The 25,118-nt window shown below is 41.5% G+C and overlaps 1 protein-coding gene across 1 annotated transcript in view; it reads right to left on the bottom strand.

Moving 5' to 3' along the window:
• Positions 1-25,118, bottom strand: part of EPC2 (enhancer of polycomb homolog 2) — a 232,707-nt gene that overhangs the window by 164,517 nt on the left and 43,072 nt on the right. Inside the window, exon 2 of the mRNA XM_010330319.2 lies at positions 17,024-17,123. The gene's annotated coding sequence lies outside the window, so the exon portion shown is untranslated. The remainder of the gene's footprint in view (positions 1-17,023; positions 17,124-25,118) is intronic.

Genomic DNA, 25,118 nt, shown 5'->3' on the forward strand with positions numbered 1-25,118 from the left:
TCTCCTGCCTCAGCCTCCTGAGTAGCTGGGATTACAGACATGCACCACTACACCTGGCTAATTTTGTATTTTTAGTAGAGATGGGGTTTCTCCATATTGGTCAGGCTGGTCTTGAACTCCCAGCCTCAGGTGATACGCTCTCCTTGACCTCCCAAAGTGCTGGGATTACAGGCACGAGCCACCGTGCCCAGCCTGGTCCAACATTTTGATAAACACTGCTGTGGTTGAACTTGTAAGATCTTCAATTTGCAATTCCCCACCAAATCAATACAAGTACAAACACAGAATCACAGGGGAAGCCAACACTTGGATGATCAGAGCTTATTCCATTTGTCACCAAGAACTGTTCATGAACTAGGTGCCATCAACCAGTCTGCTGCCCCTAATTAGATCAGAAAGTAGTGATCAAATCCTCTTCCAGTCCCAGCAAGCTATATTGCTTAAAACCCTCTCTCAGAGAAATTGGTAGAGTTTCTGAAGCTGCCATATTCACTAGCAGATCTAATTCAAGTTAAAACTTCATGTTGAGGTATATTTTTCCTCTACCATAATTGAAATGCTTCTTTACCTAGAATACCCTCAGGTAATTCTCTTGAGCTATTGTATAAAATAACATAACTTATTGAAAAGTGGGGGGAAAGTCCTTAAGGCAGATAATCCTCACAACTCTCCATGAGGAGGGTACTCTTACTATCCCCACTTAATAGATAGAGAAACTGAGGCATAGAAAAGTTAACTGATTTACTCACAGTGGTAACAGATACTAAGTGATGGAGCTGGGCTATGTTCCACATATTCAGATCCTAGGGGCTGCACATTTATCCCCTCAAGTGAAAAAGAGGGATATGGGAGTTGGTAATATCCTCTGAACAATACTTAAGGCCAGCCCTAACCAGAACTTTCCAGATACATGGGCCAATGATACTCTTTTTGTTAAAACCAGAGGGTTGTTTACTGCCCTTGGCAGTTAAGAATACTAATACCAATACTTACTTCAAATACTTTTTTTTTTTTAATTTTTAGATCTAGATTCCATTTCTTTTTTGCTTTGAATTATTTCTGTGCCATATTGACATCTAACATCTAGTATATTTTTGGCACCAGGTAAATAAATTTGTGCCTTTTACCTTTCAGCTCCTCCTCAGTTCCAACCCTTCACTATTCCTTCCACATGGTGATCAAACTCATGGCTTATGGTCTGACTTTCCTTTAGGGTATGGTTCCTTTCTTACTTGAGGAAGTTCTAGGAAAACAATATATTTTTATTGTCTGAGCAAGTCTTAGATGGAATCTGATAGCACTTTTCAAATTGTACTTGAATTATTAGTCACAGAATAAGAGTTGTTGCTTTTATCTGTTAGCTATATTTTAAAATTCTCCCATGAATATTTATGGTCATATTAGGGCATCAGCAAATATGGAGATTAATCTCTACTCTTCCTCCATCTTTTCTCCACCCTTCACTGCCCTTTTCTGCACCCTGGATGTGGGGGTGTACGCCTATATAAACTGCTTCATGAACCCATTTTATCCTATAGTTTCTTGATGGAAGGCATCAGCAGGAGATCAGGATCAGAGAATAGACAAGCTTGAGTATTTCTTGCCCCACATTCTCCCTGCCCTTGATACTGTGGTCGGTCAGTGGTTTTGCCTTCAGGATTATGGCTCCTATCAGTTTGCTGTCTTTCACTGGTTCAGCTCTTACTACTTCCTCTCCTCGGCCTTCAGGCCAAGCTGGGTGTGATAACAGCATTCCACTCCTGCTAGGCCCTGAGTGCCTCAGTGTGGCAGATTGTTTTTTTCAAAAGGACAACCATAGAATTTCCTCCCCTCCTTGCTGTCAAAGAATCTTGACATTCTTGCATCCAAAGGTGGAATCTTTGTCACCTCCGCCTGCCCTGAACCTGGGATGGGATGGCTTTTGTGTTGGCCTCGAGAGAATCAACAGCAAGGACACAATGTAGCTTCCAAGGCTGGGTCATCTCCTTTAGGTAAACCTTCCTTCTCACTCTCTTGGGACATGCACATGTGGAGCCTTCAGCTACCACCTAAGAAGTCTGGTTATGCTGACAAGAGACCATATGGAGAGATCACATAGAGACAGAGCTCTGAGGACTCTGGTTGTTCCAGCCCCATCTGTGTGTGCCTCCCCATCTAGGTGCAGACATATGAATAGGTGACCTTCAGATGATTCTTGTTCTAGTCACTGTCCGATGACAACTGCATGAGACACCCTGGTGAGAACCATCCCGCTGAGCCCATTCAACCTCTTGAACCATGAGAAATATGATACCACTAAGTTTTGGTGTAGTTGGTTAGGTAACTGTAGATAACTGACACACCCAACATCCCTTGCTAGTTCCCTTAACTTCACTCACATCTCTTTAAATCCCCAGCTGAGCATGCCTTCTGTTGCCTGTGGGACTCAGGCTGCCATGCTGAGAAATGTCACAAGATAGCATCACATACATTGGAACTGAAAAGAACCTCAGACATCTTAGAGTGAGAGCCGCCCCTTTAGTTTACCGGTGAGGAAACTGAAGACCCAACTCAGTAAAATCAAATAGAATTTTATAGGTAGGGAACTAAGGTCCTGACCCATGTAGTGACCCACAGCTCATTAGGGCCCAGATTAGAACACAGACCCTATCCACAGCTTTTCTCTACCTAGACCTTTGTGATTGCTGATTTATCTTACAAATACGTTATGCAACGTAAGTCACTTAGGGTCTGGGTGCAGTTTTTAGTCCCAAGACCTCTGATCGTTGAGTGTCAACAGAGCCCCATTATTTTCTGCAAGAATTATGTGTTGTGGTGTCCATGCCTGTGTGGCCCTGACTCCAAAGCTAAGCAGGTTATTTCTAATGAGGACAGTCAACTTCTCTTTGGAGAAGGGCAGAAATGGCTTCTTGGTCGCGCCAGGCATTTCCATGAAGCCTTTTCTCTTCCCTTAAAGTCACTGTTACAGAAAGTTGCCATTTGTCACTCTTGAGGCCCAAGGGACTATTACAAACTTGTGTGTGCTTCACTTAATGCTGAAGCTAGGTCATCATCTTGGGTGTGCATAGACACCAAACAAAGGTTCTTAATAAAAGAACTCAGTAATTGCCTCGTCATTCTCCTTCATTCTGTTGTTCATGCTAGAGTCTGATAATTCAGAGTTGGATGTATTTGTGGGCTTGTGTGTGTGTGTGCGTTGTGTGCGCGCGAGCACTTATCATACATGCTTTCTGCTGATTAGCCAATCTATACTAAAATAATATTATTTTACCCTTTTAATGTAATTGTGTTTTTAAATTTTTTTAAAATTTTTATTTCTTCTTTCTTTTCTTGTCTTGCTCTAACAGGCTGGAGTGCTTTGACTTCCTGGGCTCAGGCAACCCTCCCACCTCAGCCACCTGTGTAGCTGGGACTCAGGTGCGCACCACCATGCCCGTAATGTAATTGTATTTTAAGAGGCTCTTCCTAGAGTGATAATGTTTAATAAGAAAGTGCAGGAATTGGGAGGAGTAGGATTGGGACGTCATATGCTACCTTAAGACTCTTTCAGTTTCAGAAAGCTGCAATCCAACTGAAACCAGCAGAAGCAGAAAGAAAATATATTAGTCTTGTTTAATGAAGTCCAGTTAGAGTACAGCTAAATCAAGGTGCTCATATAAGATCATCAGGAATGTGTTTCTTTCAGTCTCTCAAGTGTTTTTCTTTACTATCGGCTTCAGTGCTCAAGGTGGTAAGATAGTCACCAACAGTTCCAGACTTAACCATCCCAGTGGAAAAATCATGTCTCTTTCCTTCTAGCCACAGCACAAATCCCAGGGCTGGCTCACATTGCACCTCTGTGACCATGGATAAGAGAGTCTCTAGATTACCCAAAGTTGGACTATAAACCTACTCCTGAAACCATAAGAACTAAAAGTAGAAGGGGATAGTTCCCTAGAGGAAAACTGGACTGATTTTACCAGAAGAAAGAGGTATAGATGCTGGGCAAGAATAAACAACAAATGTCCACTACGAAAACTTGGCAAGATAGCAGCACTCCCAGATTCCTTTGTGTGGCTATGAGGCATTTAATGACCTGCTCCATGCTGACACACGCGGCCACCCTGTCTCCGCTAAGCAGTCTCGGTATTTAACAGCAGACATGTTGACCTTCTGGCAGTTTGCCCCAGGCTACCATGCTCTTTGTCACCTCACGTCTGGGCCATGGTATGTTGGTAAGTGTTTATCAACTGGCTTTTCAGGGGCAAAAAAAAAAAAAAATGCCTGACAATGTTTGCCAATATCTGTTGTGTAAATACTCTCATCATGACTGATTTCCAGTTAGTAATATGACATACATGAATGTAGACTTGGGAGAAAAGGCCACATCCCCTTTTCCCATCAGCGCAAGCAGGCTGCAGCATACCTCTGCCTCTGAAGTCTTCACCCATTCTGTTCTTTCTGCCTAAAAGGACCTCCGTAAGCCCCTCCACTTCCCCATAGACACTTCTAGGTAATTCCTACAAGTCTTCAACCCCTGGTCCAGCTGTTGGCATCTTGCCTGGAAGCAGTCTTGCATGCAGGACCCCAATGTTTCCCTTTACTACAGACACTCCTAAGCGTCTCCTATGAAATGATAAGCTCATGGCATCCACCACATTTTGCATAGCACCTACTACATAATAAGTCCTCATAGTTATTGAATGAATGAATGCCCTCCTTGTGTCTCACGAAATCTCTTTCTGTGGGCAGCTGTCTACGTGGTATATGAGAGAACACATTTACTACAGATGTAGACAATGTGGCTTGGAAATCACTTGGGCTCATTACTCGTTCTCACTTCATTAAGATGCTTGTCCCCAAGTGATCAATAAATCACTTTTTGGTCCCCAGGCCTCTGTTTGCCTTCACAACCCATGAAGTCCCTGGGAGGCATTCATTAGTGAATGAGAACCTCACACAGGGATGGAAGCTGTTAGACGAGCTGAGTGTTTTGCTTATTTTTGTTTGTAAGAAATGCTTCCCAGAGGGGCAATAAAGCCATCAGAACCGGGTGTGTAGGGCATGGCAGGAGATGCCGGGATGGTGGTAGGAGGGAGGGAGGGAAAAGGAGTGCCCAGGAGGAAAATTTGAGGAATACTGATTCATTCCCAACATCTTTCTTGAGCTTGAAGGGAATGAACAGTCAATACTCAAAAGTGTCTTGAAGCTTGGTATAATATTGCATCCCTTTCTCTAGGAAATTATACATTATGATAGATAATTCTGATTCCCAGCAATATAAAACAATTTCAACATCAAAAATGGCCAGCACCTCAAAGAAGGGTCAGTTTCCATTTATATAGGAGGTAGAAAATGGCTTTTAAGCCTCCTAGGTACCCCATGGAACAGACCCAAATGCACATGCTCCTGTCCTTGCTTGTGCCTCTAACTCCAAGAGAGGTTGGGGTTGGAGTGCATGCATGGGTACGCCTACATGTGCTCACAGGCTGTGGTAGCAACACAGATAAGAAGTGGAGCACTGACAGCTACTGACTCGTGAGTGTCCTTTATAATTACATGGCTCTGTTGAAAGGGAAGGGAACTATTGATATCATTTCTTGAGCCTTACGATGTTCCATAGCATCCTTATTATTGGAAAGTTTTCCTCTTCCTTCCTCTCTGCTTCACTGGCTCCTTACACTCCCTCCACCAGTTTGTAAGGCACCTGCACATAAGGTCTAGACTTTGTATTTCAGAACTTTACAGCCAAAAGAAAGGATTCTTTACCTGGGCTTATGATCCCCAAGGGAGTCTAGGGTTGCATTTAGGGGTCTTGTGCATGCCTTAATATGGAACGCAAAATTCCAGTTGTCTAAAGAGGGGTCCATAACTTTCATTCATGTCCTCAAAAGGTTCCTGAAGCCCACGATGTTAAAAGATGAGCCTGTTACTGAATAGAATCAGGCACCAATGAAGGTGTCAGAAAGATACTGTGGTCTAACAATAACACTGTGTGGTGGTTGAGCTCAGAGGGGATGCCCTGAAGGAGAAAGCAGGTAAGCTTGGGTCTCAGATATGTGAAGTTTAAATCATGGTTTGGGCTACTGAGTCTTTGACAGACCTTGGGCAACTTGTGTAACCTCCCTGACCTCAGCAAACATACTTGCATTGAGGGTTAAATGGACAATGTACAGGGTGTTTGAAAAGTTGTACAACATAGGACAAACTTGTGTTTAAACGGTATGTCAGTTGTATTTTCCAATACTGTGCTCAGTCATTTTTCTTCATTCTCCAGACAGCTTTTCAGGTGCAGAACTTCTCAACTTAAAGCAATGAGTCCAATTGTCCATTTGAAAAAATGCAGTACATACTTGTTTTCTCTGTGTCCAGACTTTTGTGAGCCCTCTGTAGTATATACTGAAATTTAGAATTTTACTTGAAAAGCTGTCTGGAGATTGAAAAAAGACTATTGAGCATACCATTTAAAAATAGATTTGTCCTATGACCCCAAACATTTTGGACACCCTCTATCTACAGGTTGTTGAGACACTGGTATTTTATTTTTTCCTGTGGAAGAGGCAAAGGGATGCAACCCAAAAGAAATCAACTAGCGGCACAGCTAGGCCTCTAATTCTTGCTCTATATCCATCAACTGTTCACCACAGGTATTCGAATGTTTAGCTGGCCATATGACCTGTCTTCCTGTTCGTCCATTCCTCCATCTTTCTCACTGTGGTGGGAGCAAAGGATTGAGCAGTCCTCCTGAAGGGTTCATCATAGACAGGTTAACTACCCTGGATCTGTCCTGAGGGGGACAGACTGTTAATCAGAGAGGAATGCACAAATGTCTATTCATATGAACATGTTTTTAACAAAAACGATGGTTAGAGAATAAGAATCCTGGAGGAATCTTGATCACTTCCCCATGAGATTAGATGTCCCTGCTGTGTGCCCCCACAGGGCTCTGCACCCAGCATCCTAGCTTGCAACTGCTTGATTGCTTGTCTATCTTCTTTCTGGGGTTCCATTTAGTGCTCACGTCATGTCACAGGGCCTGATAGACACATAACATGTACTCAACAAGTATTTTTCTATGTATTACTTCTTAAAGAAATTTAATGTCTTCCTGAAAATTGAAAAGGAGTGTGTCTTGCAATGATTGCATTACATTTGGAGATTAAGACAAGAAATATTAAGTCTTATTAGCAAAGCAAAACACCTGAGCTGTAATTCCCTGAACTTTTTTCCCATGAAATTGTGTCATTAACATAAGAAGAAACAAATAAGCAAATAAACACTAATGTGCTAATGGATGTTATTAAGGAAGCCCTGCCTCTTTGAATAGCAACCTGACTTTCAAGAATTTATCCTAAGCACATCAGCATAAAGGAAAATGTTCTAAGCTGTTGGCTGCAGCATTGTTATCAAGAGTAAAAAACTGGAAACAGTTTAACTGTATACGTGGTCTCTGTACAATGGTTCAACTTAACAGTTTTTCAATGTAACAAGCAGGGATGGCTGTGGTGCCATTGCAGAGTCCTAGCCCCACTTTATGGACATTTTCTCTGTGTGAGAAACATACTAGAGACACTTCTGGGTCTTAAAGTAGTGAAGGCAGTGGTTCTAAAGCCCAGCAATTCAAAGAATCACCTGGTGGGCTTTTGGAAAATAGATTCACAATTTATACTCCTGGAGATGCTCATTCAGAAGGTCTAGAATAGGGCCCAGAATCTATGTTCTTAACATGTGCTCTTTGTGAGTCAGGCTGATTAGTTAGGTTGAGGGACTGAGTTCTGAGGGATCCATAGCAAGAGCTGCGTAGTCTCAGGCAGTTTCTCTATGACTCACTTCTACAAAGCAGTGGTGGAGGATGTGCAAGAAGAACCCACAAAGCATATTAAAAATGCAGATTTCACGTCAGTAGAAAGTGGCTAAAATGACAGACAGACAACAGCAAATATTGGTGAAGATGTGGAGCAGCTGGGACGTTTATTACATTGCTGATGCGAGCATAAAACTGTACAACCTTTTTGAAAAACGGTTTGGCATTTTCTTGTAAAGTTATGCAAACGCCTACCCTGTGATCAAGCAATTCCACTCCTAGGTGTTTGCCCTAAATAAGTGAAAGCATATGTTCACACAAAGACTTGTGTGCTAATATTATAATCGCTGAGAACGCAAAATGCCTTCTGGTGGACACGCCCTAAGGTGGCCTCCCAAAAATCCGCATAATTTCCTTGTATAATCTCCTCCAGTGTGGGTGGAACTTGTGACTTGCTCCTGACCAATATAGCAAAGATCATGAAATGTCACATGTTTATGATTATGCTACATATATAAGACTCCATTTTAGCAGATTGGAGAGAAAGACTTTCCCGCTGGCCTTGAAGAAGTAAACAGCCATGTTGTAAACTGCCCTTGGAAAAGGCCATGTGGCAGGGAACTGCAGAGGGCAGCCTCCAGCTGACAGCCAGTACAGAGCCAAGATCCACAGTCCTACAACTGAAAATACCTGAATTCTGCCAACAACCATGTGAACTTGGAAGAGAACTTCGAGCTCCAGACAGTAATGGAGCGTGCTGACACAGTGGTTGCAGCTCGGTGAGACCCTGGCAGAAGACCAGACTAAGCCATGTCTCAGCTCCAATCCATGGAAATTGTGAGCTAACATAGACTGGACATCCTAAGTCTAAAAATCCAAAATCTGAAATGCTCCAAAATCCAAAGTTTTTTGAGCACTAACAAGATGCTCAAAGGAAATGCTCATTGAAACATTTTGTAGTTTGGATTTGGGATGTTTAACTAGTAAGTATAATGCAAATATTCCAAAATCTGAAAAAAATCCAAATTCAAAACACTTCTGGTCCCAGACATTTCAGATAAGAGAGACTCAACTTGCAAATGTATGTTGTTTTAAACTGCTATGTTTGTGGTAATTTGTTATACAGCCTAAAAAAAAAAAAACCACACACACACACCCAAATGCCCCTCAGCAGGTGGTTGTATGAACAAATCGTAGCATATTCTATATGTATCACAGTGGAATATTACTTAACTATGAAAAAGAACAATATGTATAAAACAACATGGATGACTCTCAAAAACGTTATGTTAAATGAAAGAAGCCTGGCTCAAAAGAGTATACACACGTGATAGAAATCAGAACAGTGGTCACTTCTGGGAGGGTGGGTGACTAGCTGGAAAGGGGCCCATGGAAACTTTCTAGAGTGACAGAAGTCTTGGTTGAGGTGGTGGAGTATATGCATTTGTTGAATCCCATTGAAAGGTGCCCTTAAAATCTGTGTATTTAATTGTATATAAGTTAAGCTTCAATTTTAGAAAAATGCAAATACCCATCTCTTCCAGATTCAGTGGGTCTAGGGCAGTAGGGCATAGAATTCTTCATTTTAAGCAAGCATCTCCAGACAATTCTAATGCAGAAGTCTTTTAGCCACACTTTGAAAAACATCTCAGGGCTATAGGTCATTTAAACTGGAAGGATGGAGAAATCGGGAACATATGGTTTCTTCCAACTCAATCTAGCTTTCTCCCAAAGGACTTGTATTCTAATTAGAACAACAATGATTTTGTTCATTATTCAGCCAGTCAACAGGCAATTTCATTCAGTTCAATTAAGTGAGAGTTTCTGAGAACATGCTATTCATCTTATTCAAAGAAATCTTAAGACATAACCATTCTTGCAAAAGTGCTAAAATTTAATTGAGGAAAATACCCCTGTATGTATGAAACTGGAAATGGTTCAATGACAATACAAAGCAAACGAGATAATTACTCACTTCCTAATTATTGAATCTAGTGGGTTTTTTATTTTTATTTTTATTTTTGGTCACTTTCCAAAGTATTCCCAATAGCCATGATTTCCTTATGTTGCGTAATTTTAAAGTCACTTTTTTGGCATACTCAGTAATTTTAATGAAGACTCAAATGTTCTTTCCCCTGTTAGTTTTCCTCCCATCATAAGGCTGTTGCTTCTCCTTTGTCCATTTTCGTTCTAGTCAGTCATGAATCATGCTGCTGGAAGCTTTCAGGAGCTCTAAGTTGAGGATCATGGCAATAATCAGCCCCACCTGCCTTCCCTGATATCTTGGCAAAGCCCTTGGTCCTGTCCCATGTTCCAAGAACCAACCAAGGAAACTGATTCTAATCAGAAGCCCAGCTGGACATATGGAATACAATATCCTAATTCCCAGATGCTGCTGCTTTTCACTGAGCTCATTTCACTCGGCAAAATTTCTTTAACTTCCTAAGCACTGAATTTTAATCCTCATTAAGTATCACAACCTATAATAATGCTCACACAGTTTCATACTTGTGAAAGCTTCCTGACAATTTTCTACTTCATTTTCCTCAATTCCAGGTCATTCTAAATGATGCTTTTCTACTGTGGACAATAGAATGGTCGATGATCCAGAAAACGATGTTTCTCTTTGGTGATAAAGATAGAAAATTTCTTCTTTACAATGCAAGGGTAAAACACCTCCGATTAGTAAGGGCTTTTTGAAAACTTACTTTGTCATTAAATTTCCCGTTATCTAGAACATAAATCTAGGGACCTAAACAAGACAAAATACATTTGCAGAAAAGTAATCAAGGTGGAGAATACACAGGGAATCTTTGGTTAAAGGAAGAGAAGGCTCAGATATAGCCTTCCATTTATCCATGTAGTGTCAGTCTACATGGCTACAATAAGTAAAATTAGCCTATAATCACAGCACTTTGGGAAGCTGAGGCAGATGGATCACGAGGTCAGGAGATCAAGACCATCCTGGCTAATATGGCGAAACCCCATCTCTACTAAAAATACAAAAAATTAGTTGGGCATGGTGGCACACACCTATAGTCCCAGCTACTCAGGAAGCTGAGGCAGGAAAATCACTTGAACCTGGGAGGCAGAAGTTGCGCTGAGAGCATACCACTGCCCTCTAGCCCTGATAACAGAGCAAGACTGTCTCAAAAAGAAAAAAAGAAAGAAAACTAGGTCTGATGGTGGAAGGAAGGGGTGAAGATCTTAGCACAATAAGTAAGGAGACATCTTCTCACAAGGAGGCTATTTAAAGATAGAATGAGCTTCTTGGGAGGGTGTATTAGTTTTCTACAGCTTCCATGACAAATTGCAAGCTTAGCACCTTAAAATAACAGCCATTTATGAAATCACAGTTCAGTGGGTTGAAAGTCCAGGTACAACATGGTTCTGCTGGGTCCTCTGCTTAGACACTCATAAGGCTGAAATCAAGGTGTTGGCAGGCTGGGGTTCCATTCTGGAGGCTCTGGGGATGAATCTGCTTCCAAGCTGATTCATGCTGTTGGCCAGATTCAGTTCCTTATGCGTGTAGGACTGAAGTGCTTGCTTCCTTGCTGGCTGCCGGTAGGGACTGATCTTTTCTCCCAGAGGCTGCTACATTTCTTCTCATGCTTTCCATATGCACCTCCTCTTTCAGCAATGGCAGGTTGAGTCCTCATGCTTCAAGTGTCCCTAACTTCCCCTTTTGCCTCATCTCTGACTGACTCTTCTGCCTTCTGCAGCTGGTTTTAAGGACTCACATGGTTACGCTAGGCCCACTCAGATAATCCAGGATAATCTCCCTACTTTAAATTCAGCTGGCTGGTCACCTTAATTGCATCCACAAGTCTAAAGCAAAACCTAGATTAATGTTTAAGAACCAGGAGACGGGAGTCTTTAGAATTCTGCCTACTGCATGAGTTTCTCATTCTCAAAGATAAAAATAACGCTGAGGAGAGGGGCAAAATAGTAGCCAAAGAGAGGTCATCCTGGAGCTGCTCTACCTGGAGCAGGACTGTGTAGGGAAGCACAAGGCAGCTACCAGTTGTCACAGTAATTGGTGGGTGCTACTAGTGTTTTGGTGGGAGTGTGGCAGGATTTATTAGGTATCCTGTAATGTTTGGGATAGTTTGCACAATGAAGAACTGTCTTGCCCAAATTGCTGGTAGAGCCCCCATGGAGAAACATCAGGCTAGACAGAGCAACCCTGTGGATCGACACAAATCTCTGAGTACATGCCTCAAACCATCAACATTGAATGTTGATTGCACAGCCTCACAGAAGCCCAGATGCCCACAGGCCTTGTTCATATCATCCTGCTTTAGATAAGATACAGGAAAATGAGGAACACAATGCAGATGTCAGGGTAACCAAGCCTACACACATCCCCTTGCTGGATCTGGCTCCTTCCAGAAAGACTGAAGGGTTGAAAGGCAAATCGGTGACATAGGCACATAGCAGGCAAGCCCTGGGGGTTTGGACCACAGTCATGACTCTGGATCTGAAGGCTAGCAGCTGCATAGTCCAGCCCTGCTCTGCCTATCATCTGTCAGGCTGGCCTCTGAGTTGTTGGAATTTTCCCAAAGTTAGAAGCCTCCTATGACTGGTTCCAAAGGGACTTTGGTGGATATATTTTGTCAGGGAGTGCTATGCAGAGGAAAGTCCTTGAAGGTACAGCCTGCCATGATGGTGGCAGCTGCAGTGACATCAATGAAAACATGTCATTCTAGCAAGAATAGCCCAGCATGCTCCACTGAGAAAAGTGTGAAAAGCAAACAGGAATGACTGGTGCAAATAAATAGAGTGGAGGTAAAATGAGACAGAGACCATGGGGAGAAAGGGATAAAAAAAGGAAGTAGAGGAGGGACTAAAAGACAGAGGACCTCTGTTGTTTGTGCAAGAACTTGACACTGACCAAAATGTAACACAGGAGAAGATGACACAGTCTTCTGGCTTCTGACTCCTAGTCAGCTAGGAGTAAGACTGGATCCTTTTAGAAGCTAAACTGAGGCTATGTAATTTCCATCTAATACAGTCATAATGGTAGTGTGACATTAGAAACTACAGGAAGCATTGTGGAGTATAACGTAAGGGGACTGATTTGCATGAGCACATCATGGAACTATTCTTATTTCTTTTCAGTCATATCATGTATTTCTTTTCTTGTGCCTCCTCATCTTCTTGACATCCAAATGTTGTTACTCATACACTAAAACCCCCATTTTTTTTTTTTTTTTTTTGGTAGAGTCTCTCTCTGTCCCCCAGGCTGGAGCGCAGTGGCGCAATCTCTGCTCACTCCAACCTCCACCTCCCGGGTTCAAGCAATTCTCTGCCTCAGCCTCCCGAGTAGCTGAGATTACAGGCAGCCACCACCACACCCAGCTAATTTTTGTATTTTTAGTAGAGACGAGGTTTCATCATGTTGGCCAGGCTGGTCTTGAACTCCTGACCTCGTGATCCACCTGCCTCGGCCTCCCAAAGTGCTGGGATTACAGGCGTAAGCCACCGCGCCCAGCCAAAAAAACCCAAAATTTATATATCCAGTCCAGCTGTTTTCTCTGAACCAATGTTTTGCACATTCAGTTGTATACTTAAAATTTCTACTTCTAGCTCAATAGAAATCTCATACTTAACATACCTAAATTATCACTTAATATTCCCCACTAAACTTGTTTCTAGTCTTCCTCATCTCAGTAAATGACACTCCATTCATTCATGGTTAGATGATTTAGACGACAGAATTTTGAATCAATGATATAAAGGTATGATACTTCTAGAAGGGTTTAGACAGGAGGAAATATATTTTGCACATTGGGACATGAACCAGTGGGGCTCTGGGGACACACTGTGATAGCCAGCCTTCAAGGTGGCCACCAGTAGTCCCTGTTTCACTTTTTTGTCCCATCTCATACTGAATATGCCTCCTTATGTAACTAATAGGACTTGCAAAAATTATGGTCTGTGACTTCTGAGGCTAGATCTTTTTTTTTTTTTTAAAGTATATGGTTTGGGTTAGTTTACAATGTATTTGCAGAATGGTGCAACAACTACCAAAGTCTAATGTTAGAACATTTCTTCATCCCTCAAAGAAACCCCATACCCATTAACAGTCATTCCCCAGCCCCTTCTCCTCTCCTAGCCCTAGGAAACCACTGATGTACTTTCTACCTCTATAGATTTGCCTATTCTGGACACTTCATACAAATGAAATTATATAATACATGGGGTTTATTGTCTGGGTTCTTTCACTTAGCATAATGTTTTCAAGGCTCACCCATGGTGTACATGAATCATTTTTGTTTCATCTTTAAATTGTGGAATAATATTCCATTATATGGATATACTACATTTTGTTTATCTGTTCTCTGTGATTGTCTTGATCATCCTCTCACAGTAGCATTCCCTTAAACTGCATTCAATGAAGCTAAGGAGAAGTAGGCCCCTCACCATCTCTCCTTTTTTTTTTTTTTTTTTTTTTGAATATACTTTAAGTTCTGGGATACATGTACAGAACGTGCAGGTTTGTTACATAGGTATACACGGGCCATGGTGGCTTGCTGCATCCATCAATCCATCATCTACATTAGGTATTTCTCCTAATGCTATCCCTCCCCTAGCCACCCCATTCCCTGAGAGGCCCCAGTGTGTGATGTTCCCCTCCCTGGGTCTGTGTGTTCTCATTGTTCAACTCCCATTTATGAGTGAGAACATGCAGTATTTGGTTTTCTGTTCCTGTGTTAGTTTGCTGAGAATGATGGTTTCCACCTTCATCCCTATCCCTGCAAAGGACATGGACTCATCCTTTTTTGTGGCTACATAGTACTCCACAGTGCATATGTGCCACATTTTCTTTATCCAGTCTATCACTGATGGGCATTTGGGTTGGTTCCAAGTCTTTGCCATTGTGAACTGTGAATTGAAATGGACTCTCACCCTGTTGCCCAGGCTGGAGTGCAATGGTGTGATCTTGGCTCACTGCAACCTCTGGCTCCCAGATTCAAGTAACCTCCAGCTCCCAGATTCAAGCAATTCTCCTGACTCAGACTCCCGAGTAGCTGGGATTATAGGCACGCACCACCACACCTAGCTAATTTTTTGTATCTTTAGTAGAGATGAGGTTTCACCATGTTGGCCAGGTTGGTCTCGAACTCCTGACCTCTTGATCCATCTGCCTCGGCCTCCCAAAGTGCTGGAATTACAGGTGTGATCCATTGTGACCAGCCAAGACTAGATCTTAGAAGACACAGCTGCACTCACCTTTTTTTTTTTTTTTGAAACATTTGCTCTGGGGGAAGCCAGCTGTCATGTCATGAGGACTCACAAACAGCCCTATTGGGAAGTTCATATGGCAAGGAACTGAGGTGCTTGCCCACAGCCAACACCAACTAACTACACATATGAATGTGCTATCTTGGAAGTAGGTCTCCCAGCTCCAATCAAGCTTTCGGGTCACTGTAGCCCTGCCCAGCATTTGGACCGCAATATCTTGACTGAACCACCAGCTAAGCCACTTCCCAAGTCTTTACTCATGAATCCATGTGAGACTATAATATTAATTGTTTTAGGACACTACATTTTATGCTAATTTCTAGGGAGCAATAGAGACTTAGTACACATAGCTTTAACCTTAATGTCTTTTCCCCACGTTCCATGTCTAATTCATCAGAAAATCATGTTGGCTGTACATGTTAATGTATCTAGAATCTGATCACCCCTTACTGTCTCCACTGCCACGTTCTGGCCCATCATCTGTCACGAGAATTTTGACAACAGCTTTCTTACTGGTTTCTTTGTTTCCACTCCTGTCCTACCTCAGTCTATTTTTAAAGGAGCATCCATGATCCTTATAAGACATTAGTTAGATCATGCCACTGTCCTGCTCAAAACCCTGTAAATTTTCCTGATTTCACTCATATAAAAGCCCTAATTCTTAGAGTGGTTCCATGTGACAGTCTCCTCCTTCTTATCTCACCAACTATCATCCTGCTGGTCTAGCACAGGCAATGTGCACAAAGACATTTTTGAAGCCAAACTGAATTGAAGCTGGGTAGAGAAAGGAGCAGGAAGATCCCCATCATCATCATGCATAGGGGTTGGGGGCAATAGGAGATGGGAGAATACTGAAAATAGGAGTAAGCGTAAGGTTTTTTAATAGAATTTCATTATTTTTAAATTTTTGTAGAGATGGGGTCTTGCTATGTTGCCCAGGCTTTGAGACTCTTGGCCTCAAGCACTCACCCCACCTTGGCCTCCCAAAGTATTGGAATTACAGGCATGTGCCACGGTGCATGGCCTTTTAACAGGATATCAAAGTGTTCCCTCCCTGCCTCCCTCACCACACCTTTAAAATCTGGATATGAGGGCAAGACTGAGAGGTCAGAGAAGAGTGACAAGAGGGAAATGGACAAAGGGAAGTGACAAAGGCTAGTTCCATCCAGTTCCTGTTTTCCAGAGCCGGTCTGACCCCTGAACTGCAAGGGGAAGAGTGCAGAGCTATCCTGGATTAGAAAAACATACTGAGCATTCGAGCTTTTGTCCTCTAATCACAGTGAACTTTTTTTTTTTTAAGCCAACCATGGTCTAGTCTACCTTAATACTTAGCTGAGTTATACCAGGAGGTTGCTATCTGAAGTTGTCACACTTTTCAAATACCTCAGCTGGTGACAAACATGGCTATAATGCAAATGGCCCAGAGTCTCTTCAAAATTGCCAAACACGAGGTTTCAGGCTGGGACTTGCAGTTACTTTAAATTCTCTGTTTGCTCTGAATTCTGCTCAGTTCAAATGAAATGCATGCATCACACATCAAGAACGACAGGGGAGCCATCTGAAATTTCCTGAAACACCTGGTACCAGGCAGGTTGAGGCAGGCAATCCTGTCATGCTGCCCTTGACAGGTTTGTGATAGCATCTTTTTTTGGTCTTTACGTTACTTACTGACAAATTCCAAGTAACATCAGAGCTGATGAATACAAAACAGCCACTGTGACTGCAATCTCGCCACCACCCAGAGCAAAGACTTCAATGGGGGGCTTCCCAACCAGAAGTGAGTGGCATGACCCATTGGGGGTTGGAGAAACAAGTCAGTGGATCATGACAGCATTTCAAAACAAAATCAAGGAGGATGAAAATGAGAACATCAGAGTTTACAGTTCAGGGAAAACATAAGAACTGTTTTAGGAAGCTTCAGTTTTAATTACGTATGTGTATGTGTGTTTATGTATGTTCTAGGTTTAATATAAAATTAAATTCTTTGCTTACAGTCATGGTCAAAAGAGTCCACAAGCCACTGATCTAGAGCCGAGGCTGGCAAAAACTGTCTTCGAGCCAAAACCAGCTCACTGCCTGTCGTCGGTATGGCCTGCAAGATAAGAATGGCTTTAATACTTTTGAATATTCGGAAAAAGCAGAATATTTTATGATATGTGAAAATGATGTGAAAGTCAAATTTCAGTGTCCACAAAATACTATAGAAGCACAGTCACACCCATTTGCTTATGTATTGTCTGTGGCTGAAATTGGCAAAGTTGAATCGTTGCAACAGATACTTCATGACCCACAAAGCCTAAAATCCTTACTGTCTTTATGGGCAAAGTGTACTGACCTCTGATCTAACAGACTCATTGTTATGACGCATTTTTCTCGAGTCTGTTTAATTCGGTTTATAGAAGAAACAGGGAAAGGATCCAACAGAAGATTGCACTGTGGGATTCTGGGCATGTCGTGGACACTGCCACTCCTCCCCACATCCCCTGTTGTGTTTTGTGTGCCCCTCCTCAGCCCCTGTGCCTTCTGTGGCCTGCACCTGTGGCTTTCTGCAGAGGCCTGCCCTTGGGCCCTGAAGCAGCTTTGCCTGCCTGTGCAGAGGCTGGAGGTACCCAGGAGTTTAAGCTACTGCAGGCAGGCCTTTGGTCAAAACAGATTGGTATGAAATGCCCATCTTATTGCTCAAGTCATGAGGACAGAACTCTGAAGGGTAACTTCTACTCCAGAGGTCCCCTGTGGGATCGGGTTGGTTCCCTTTCTCTAGACTTTGCCTGAATCACACCCCTGCTTGAGTTCTCTCCCTTCCCCATCTTGCTTCCCCTATTCCCTTTGGGTTTCCTGAAGCATGTTCTTTGACACTGGGGTTGCACATACATCTGACTCTGTCAGAGTCTTCTTCTGGGGAGCCCAGCTTGAGAGAGGGGAAGCGGTAGGAAGTTCATAAAAGGCAACTCTTTTTGACAAAATTCCGGCTTAGTGGGTGCTACTTACAATGTCTTGCTGAATACGGATACTTCATACCTTGTTTTTGTTTTTCTGAAAGGGATAAGGTGGTTATTTCATTTAAGGTGATTTTGCAGTATGTTGTAATTTCAAAGAGCTCTGAGATGAGTCAAGAGAATTTCATTCTATTTCCAATGGATCCACTGGGTAAGTAATAATCACCATGAACTCTGAACTCCTTTTCTCCCATTTGTAAGAGGTAGAGTTTAAGTAAAGCTAATGTTTAAGCTTTCCTCTAACTTTCTGAGTCTCCTTGTAAAGTGGGTGCTTTAAACCATCTTCTAGATGCTGACTAATCCCAATCAGGCCATGTAACCTGCCAACCTGGCTGGGCTCCAAAATCCAGGTACATCACCCACACAGCAGAGGTGTTGAACCTGGCATTGTGGGTGGACACTGGAGGTACACTGGAGATTCTTCAAGGGACTCAGTGCTCCCCAGCCTCAAACCTTGACACTGGAAGCCAATCAGTGGCACTCAGAGACTTTGCTTTCCAATATGGAGACAATATCTACAGTTTTAGGCTTTAAAACTCTGGGCTCCTTCTCACCTCTCAATCCTAGCTAGGACTCTGTGCATACTGGGCTTCCTGCATGGCACCCAATCTTTGCTTTTCTGGTTTGGTCATGCTACATAGCTGGCTGTTTCTATAGCAGTCCCGTCCATGTATCAAAGAACTTTCTGGTGAGACAAGAGCAACTGAAAGGAACCAGGAGAAGTTCTAAGTGGACACACACAAGGGGAGGGAACCCTGTAATGGAAATGGGAGAGCAGGTGACAAGATGGGGGACTGAAAGACAGCACACTTATTTACATCTTGTTGACTGTAAAAACTTTAACCAACACATAAGAATATAAAGTATTTTTTCAGCCAGATTCAAGGATCCCTAGGGATTCTGGACATACTGTCTGAGGTCCACAGTTCTTTACACAAAAGTATTATTATTATTGTTCTGAGACAGAGTCTCGCTCTGTCACCCAAGCTGGAGTGCAGTGGTGCGATCTCGACTCACTGCAGCCTCTGTCTCCCAGATTCAAGTGATTCTCCTGCCTCAGCCTCCTGAGTAGCTGGATTACAAATGGCCACTACCATGCCCAGCTACTTTTTGTATTTTTAGTAGATACACCATTTCACCATGTTGTCCAGGCTGGTCTAGAACTTCTGACTTCAGTTGATCTGCCTGCCTTGGTCTCTCAAAGTGCAAGGATTACAGGTGTGAGCCACCACACCCAGCCCACAAAATTATTTTTAATTTTATCTGTTCATTTGTATAGCCATCTCAATGATTAAATATGAAAAAGTCCACCATCCAGACACCAGAAGATGACCACATACAACTTAAGGCTAGATTTCAATTCTATAGCCCTCATTTTCATTTGTGTTTAAAATCTTTTGGGGTCTAGTGAAAATTTACAATGATAGCATTTTATCTTTTTATAATTTCAATAGTGAAATTAGATTTATCATTTACTTTTTTTTTTTTTTTTTTTTTTTTTTTAAAGACAGAGTCTCACTCTGTTGCTCAGGCTAGAGTGCAGTGGTGTGATCTGATCTCAGCTCACTCCAACCTCTGCCTCCCGGATTCAAGCAATTCTCTTGCCTCTTGCCTCAGCCTCCCGAGTAGCTGGGACTACAGCTGCATGCCACCATGCCTGGCTAATTTTTTATTTTTATTTTTTAAGGGTTTCACCATGTTGGCCTAGCTGGTCTTGAACTCCTGACCTCAGGTAATCCACCCACCCGCCTCAGCCTCCCTAAGTGCTAGGATTACAGGCATGAGCCACTGCATCTCGCCTACTTTTAAGTTTATGTAAACAATCACTATCATATACAAAGTTTCAAATATTACATGAAAGGAAAAAGAAAAGGGAAAAGTCACTCGAAATGCTACCACTCATGCCATAAACACTTTGACCATCCTTCTCTGGTTTTTAATCATTTATGAGTCTGAAAGCAAGCCTGACTGCCTTAGGGTTGGCAGGTCTCAGAATCAAAATAACTGTCACCCTTTTGTTGACTTCTTTTCTTGTTATCAAGATGAAACTTCCCTTTGGCTATGATAATTTACAGTTGAGTGACATTTTCAAATGCAAAGACTTCAGTTTTTAGAATTATTTAATAAGTCGAGAATTCAAATTAACATCTTGAAAATTAACATAATTAAAATGAGTAATGCACTACTTTAATTAATGAAAAGTAATGAGAAAAGATCAGAAGCAGACTTAATATGAGGATGATGCATTTGGCCTATCTGAAAGCCACAGGACATCATACTGATGTGATACTAGCTTGAACATTTCAATTATAGAAAATATAGAAACAATATTTGAATGTTGTTTATTTTCTAAATGATATAAATGACTCATTTCTAGCTTTTAGCATTTTCTTTCTAAACTTTGACTATGAACTGTGTGGAAACTATGCATTCTTTCAATATCTACAAAAAACAGAGCAGATTCAGATATTATTGTTCCCCCAGACTATTTAATGCTTAAAAAAAAATCACAACTTTAACCTTACTTTTTAAAAATTTTCAGATGGAGTTTCACTCTTGTCACCCAGGCTGGAGTGCAGTGGTGTGATCTCGGCTCACTGCAACCTCCGCCTCCCAAGTTCAAGCGATTCTCCTGCCTCAGCCTCACAAATAACAGGTGCCCGTCACCATGCCCAGCTAAGTTTTGTATTTTTGGTAGAGATGGCATTTCAACATGTTAGCCAGGCTGGTCTTGAACTTCTGACTTCAGGTGATACTCCCACCTCGGCCTCCCAACGTGCTGGGATTATAGGCATGAGTCACTGTGTCTGGCCAACATTAACCTTACTTTTAAGAGGCCAAAACCAATGTGGAGTTACCAAGTATCATATCATTGAAACTGGTCTATAGTTTTGGTTCAATGTGGTCTGATTATCTTGAATTTTAAACATAGACTGGAAGTTTTTTCATATTTTTTTCTAGCCTAATAGCAATACAAAGAATACTGACAAAGCCAAATGCAAAATGGTTTACAATAGACTTGTATATCTTTCTACAATTGTAACTGGATCAGAAATCTCATTCTTAGCACATCATCTGTGAATTGGGGATTTTATGACACAGATTCCTAAGGCATTTAATTTGTAAATTGTCTTTGGATTTGTATTTCTATGAATGCTAAAACATAAAGAGTACACTGGTTTCTAGTACTTATACCTACTTAAGTAAAATTTAGGATTGAAAATTTTAAGCCAATAGTAAGTATCCAAAGAACTCTTTCCCTTTATGGGATCAATACACTATCCAAATTTGAGAAATCCTCGTGCGAATTGGCTAAACAATGTCTCTTGCTTCTGTGTAGGTTTTGAGATTACACATATGAATACATTTTACAGTAATGGGATTATCCCATTTGTGCTGTTCTGTAACTTAAATTCTTAATAATATGTCATGGACCTTTTTTTTTAAGTAAAGGTGGAATAGCTGAGTCAAAGAAAATGCACATTTAAATTTTTAATAGATATTGTCTGATTGCTTTCCAAAAAGGCTATATCAATTTTCTGTTTCACCCAGGGCACAGAAGTTTGCCACACTCTCACTAACATAGAGTATCATAGAACTTTTAAATTTTTGGAAATCTGATGGTTGAAAAAACATATATACTTGAAAGTATATATCTACATTTTGACACTGAAATATATAACCATTTCAAAGTATTATTGCATTTGTTTGACCTACTTATTATGTGTTTTCTCAATCAATAGCTACTTAAACCACCATTACGTGGAAGTTTATTAATTTATTTTAAAAACGGGGTGCTCATATTAAAAAACATTTGGAAGTCTGCAATTACTTGAGAGCTCTTTTCTGCATGAGAATACTACCTAATATCATACTACCCAGAGGAAATGGCACAATGGGCCTCAGATGGAGCAGCCCAGACAGCTGTCCTTTCCCTCAGAGCTGACACAAATATCATCCCAAGGATTCAAAGAGGTCCCAAGGAAAGACCAGATTCCTCTCTGAGAGGAGTTTTTTTCCCCTAAATAATGAATAAAGATACCTTTTCTCTTTTTTATTTCCAAGTCCAAGGTCTTAATTTCCATGATTATAGAATCAGTATATGACAATACCTTAAACAACTAACAAAATGCAGCCCGACCATATACCCAGATGACATAAAAAGAACGCTCAGTTGTGTTACTACACTTGAAGTTCTCTGGTGGCAGGCAATGTGTCCAATTCACCCGTGTATCCCCCAGTGCCTGGCAGAATGCATGGCACACAGATGAATGAATGAGCGGGGGACATCCTTGTATGTATTATAAATCTGTGCAGGATGACATACTTTCTATTACTTTTCTAAGTATTACTTAATATGGTTTGAAGATAGTTGTCCTTGCCCAAATCTCATGTTGAAAGGTAATCCCCAGTGTTGGAGGTAAGGCCTAATGGGAGATGTTTGGATTATGGGGTGGATCCCTCATGAAAACCTTGGGCCAGCTTCTTGGTGATAAGTGAGCTCTCACTCTGAATTCACATGAGATCTGGTCGTTTATGAGCGTGATATGCCTGCTCCTGTTTTTCCTTCTGCTATGAGTAAAAGCTCCCTGGGGCCTTCCCAGAAGGTGAGCATTGCAAGTGCCATGCTTGTACAGCCTGCAGAACTGTGAGCCAATTGAACCTCTTTTCCTTATAAATCACCCACTCTCAGGTATTTCTTTATAGCAATGTAAGAATGGCTTAATATATTACCCTCAATTTTGTTTTAGCCTTTAAAGAAATCCTTTAGAAACTAGTTATTTGGACTTTTGCTAGAATTGATGACAAAATATTTTAAAAGACAAGTATGGATTATCTCTGAAAACACAACTAACTGATTTATTAAAGATGAAGCTTCCTATTACAAGAACAGAATATAATCTCCTACCCTGGTTCAGTCTACATTACTCCAAAGAGGAAGTTTACACTTTTGATAGTGCTCTGTTGAGCAGACTGAGTTAACCACAATCACAATACCAATTCTACTAGTTATCTTTAGCCAAAGAAGAAAGCATTGAATACCATTAACAACTCTGTTACTAAATGAACTAGTCACATCAAATGCCACATTACTGATGAACTAGAAATCTCCCCAATTTAGGGGACAAAAATCAAAATAAAATCCTAGCAAAGACATGGAATCAACCCAAATGCCCATCAATGATAGGCCGGATAAAGAAAATGTGGTACATATACACCATGGAATACTATGCAGCCATAAAAAAGAATACAATTACATCATTTGCAGCAGCATGGATGGATTTGGAAGCCATTATCCTCAGCAAACTAACAAACGAACAGAAAACCAAGCCACTGCATGTTCTTACTTAGAAGTGGGAGCTGAATGATGAGAACACATGGACACATTGTGGGGAACAACATACAATAGGGCTGATTTGGGGTTGAGGGTTGGGGGAAGGAGAGCATCAGGAAGAATAGTTAAGGGATGCTGGGCTTAATACCTAGGTGATGAGATGATCTGTGCAGCAAACCACCATGGCACACGTTTGCCTGTGTAACAAATCTGCACATTGTGCGTGTGTACCCCTGAACTTAAAAGTTGAAAAAAAAATCAAATCCAACAATGACCAATAAGTCTTTCTGAAATGTTATTTGACGTCTCTTGTTATTCAGTTCTTTAAAAATATTTTTTAAATTGATATGTAATACAATAAAATGTATCCATTTGAGTGTACAATTCAGTGGTTTTTAGTATATTCAAAAGGTTGTGCAACCATCACTACTATTTAATTCCAGAATGCTTTCATCACCCCTAAAGAAACTCCCTACCCAGCTCGTGGCAACTACTAGTCTACCTTCATTTCCTCCTACTTACCTCTAGTTAATAATACCTCTAGCCTTGGGAGGTGGTGGCTGTTAGCATCACAGGCCTTGAGAGGGTTCTGTTTCTAAGATACTTTTCTTGCTCTGCCACCACCAGTAAATGCTATTGAGCAAGCACAGAAATCCCAGGGACGTCTCAGTAGGGCAGTTACTCTTTGTCATGTAAAAAGAGGGGTGTTGTGAGATGGCTGCAAAAGGATGAACTGATGAGCACACAGATTATTACCTTTACTAAGTAGAGTACTGATTGTCACTGATGGCCAAAGATCACCTTCTCTAGAAGAGATAAAACAGCAGGGCCATCACCTTCTGAGTCAAAGCCTTTGCCGTCACAAAGTCCAAATCTGGGTCTTAGATTTATTAGCATAATACAAAACTCTTAACTTGCTGACAATTTGCATCTGACATTATAATCTTTAAAAATGTTTAGATTTTTAATTTTTGTGGGTACATAGTAGCTGTATATATTTATAGGGTACATGAGACATTCCAATTAGACATGCAATGTGAAATAAGTGTGTTATTAAGAATGAGGTTATCTGTTCCCTCAAGCATTTATTCTTTGTGCTACAAACAAATTACATTTGTTTAGTTATCTTAAAATATCAAATGAACTTATCAAATATGAGGTCTTACTTATTCTATTTTTTTTTTAATGGGGTCTCGCTCTGTTGCCCAGGCTGGAGTGCAGTGGTGTGATCTCGGGTCACTGCAATCTCTGCCACCTGGGTTCAAGTGATTCTTCTGCCTCAGCCTCCCAAGTAGCTAGGACTACAGGCACCACCACACCCAGCTAATTTTTCTATTTTTAGTAGAGACAGAGTTTCACCATATTGGCCAGGCTGGTCTTGAACTCCTGACCTTGTTATCCGCCCACCTGGGTCTCCAAAAGTGCTGGGATTTCAAGCATAAGCCACCATGCCTGGCCCATTCTTTATACATTTTTTTTAATATCCATTAACCATCCCCACCTCTCTGCCCTGCCTAGGCCCCCATTACCTTTCCCAGCCTCTGGTAACCATCCTTCTGCTAAATGGAGCAAGACTGTTTAGGAGAGAGCTGCCTGGGTGTGAGAAGGAAGGGCAGCCCCAGCATCCAGGGCTGACCTGGCACTCATAGCCAGGTCTTATTCTACTGAACATAAACAATTTCACACAACACTAACATCAGATAAGGCCACTCTGTGATGGCTTAACACAAAGACCAGACCACTCACTCTCTTGTAT

Source organism: Saimiri boliviensis, chromosome 5, assembly GCF_048565385.1.
Source record: "Saimiri boliviensis isolate mSaiBol1 chromosome 5, mSaiBol1.pri, whole genome shotgun sequence".
In the NCBI taxonomy this organism is placed as follows: domain Eukaryota; kingdom Metazoa; phylum Chordata; class Mammalia; order Primates; family Cebidae; genus Saimiri; species Saimiri boliviensis.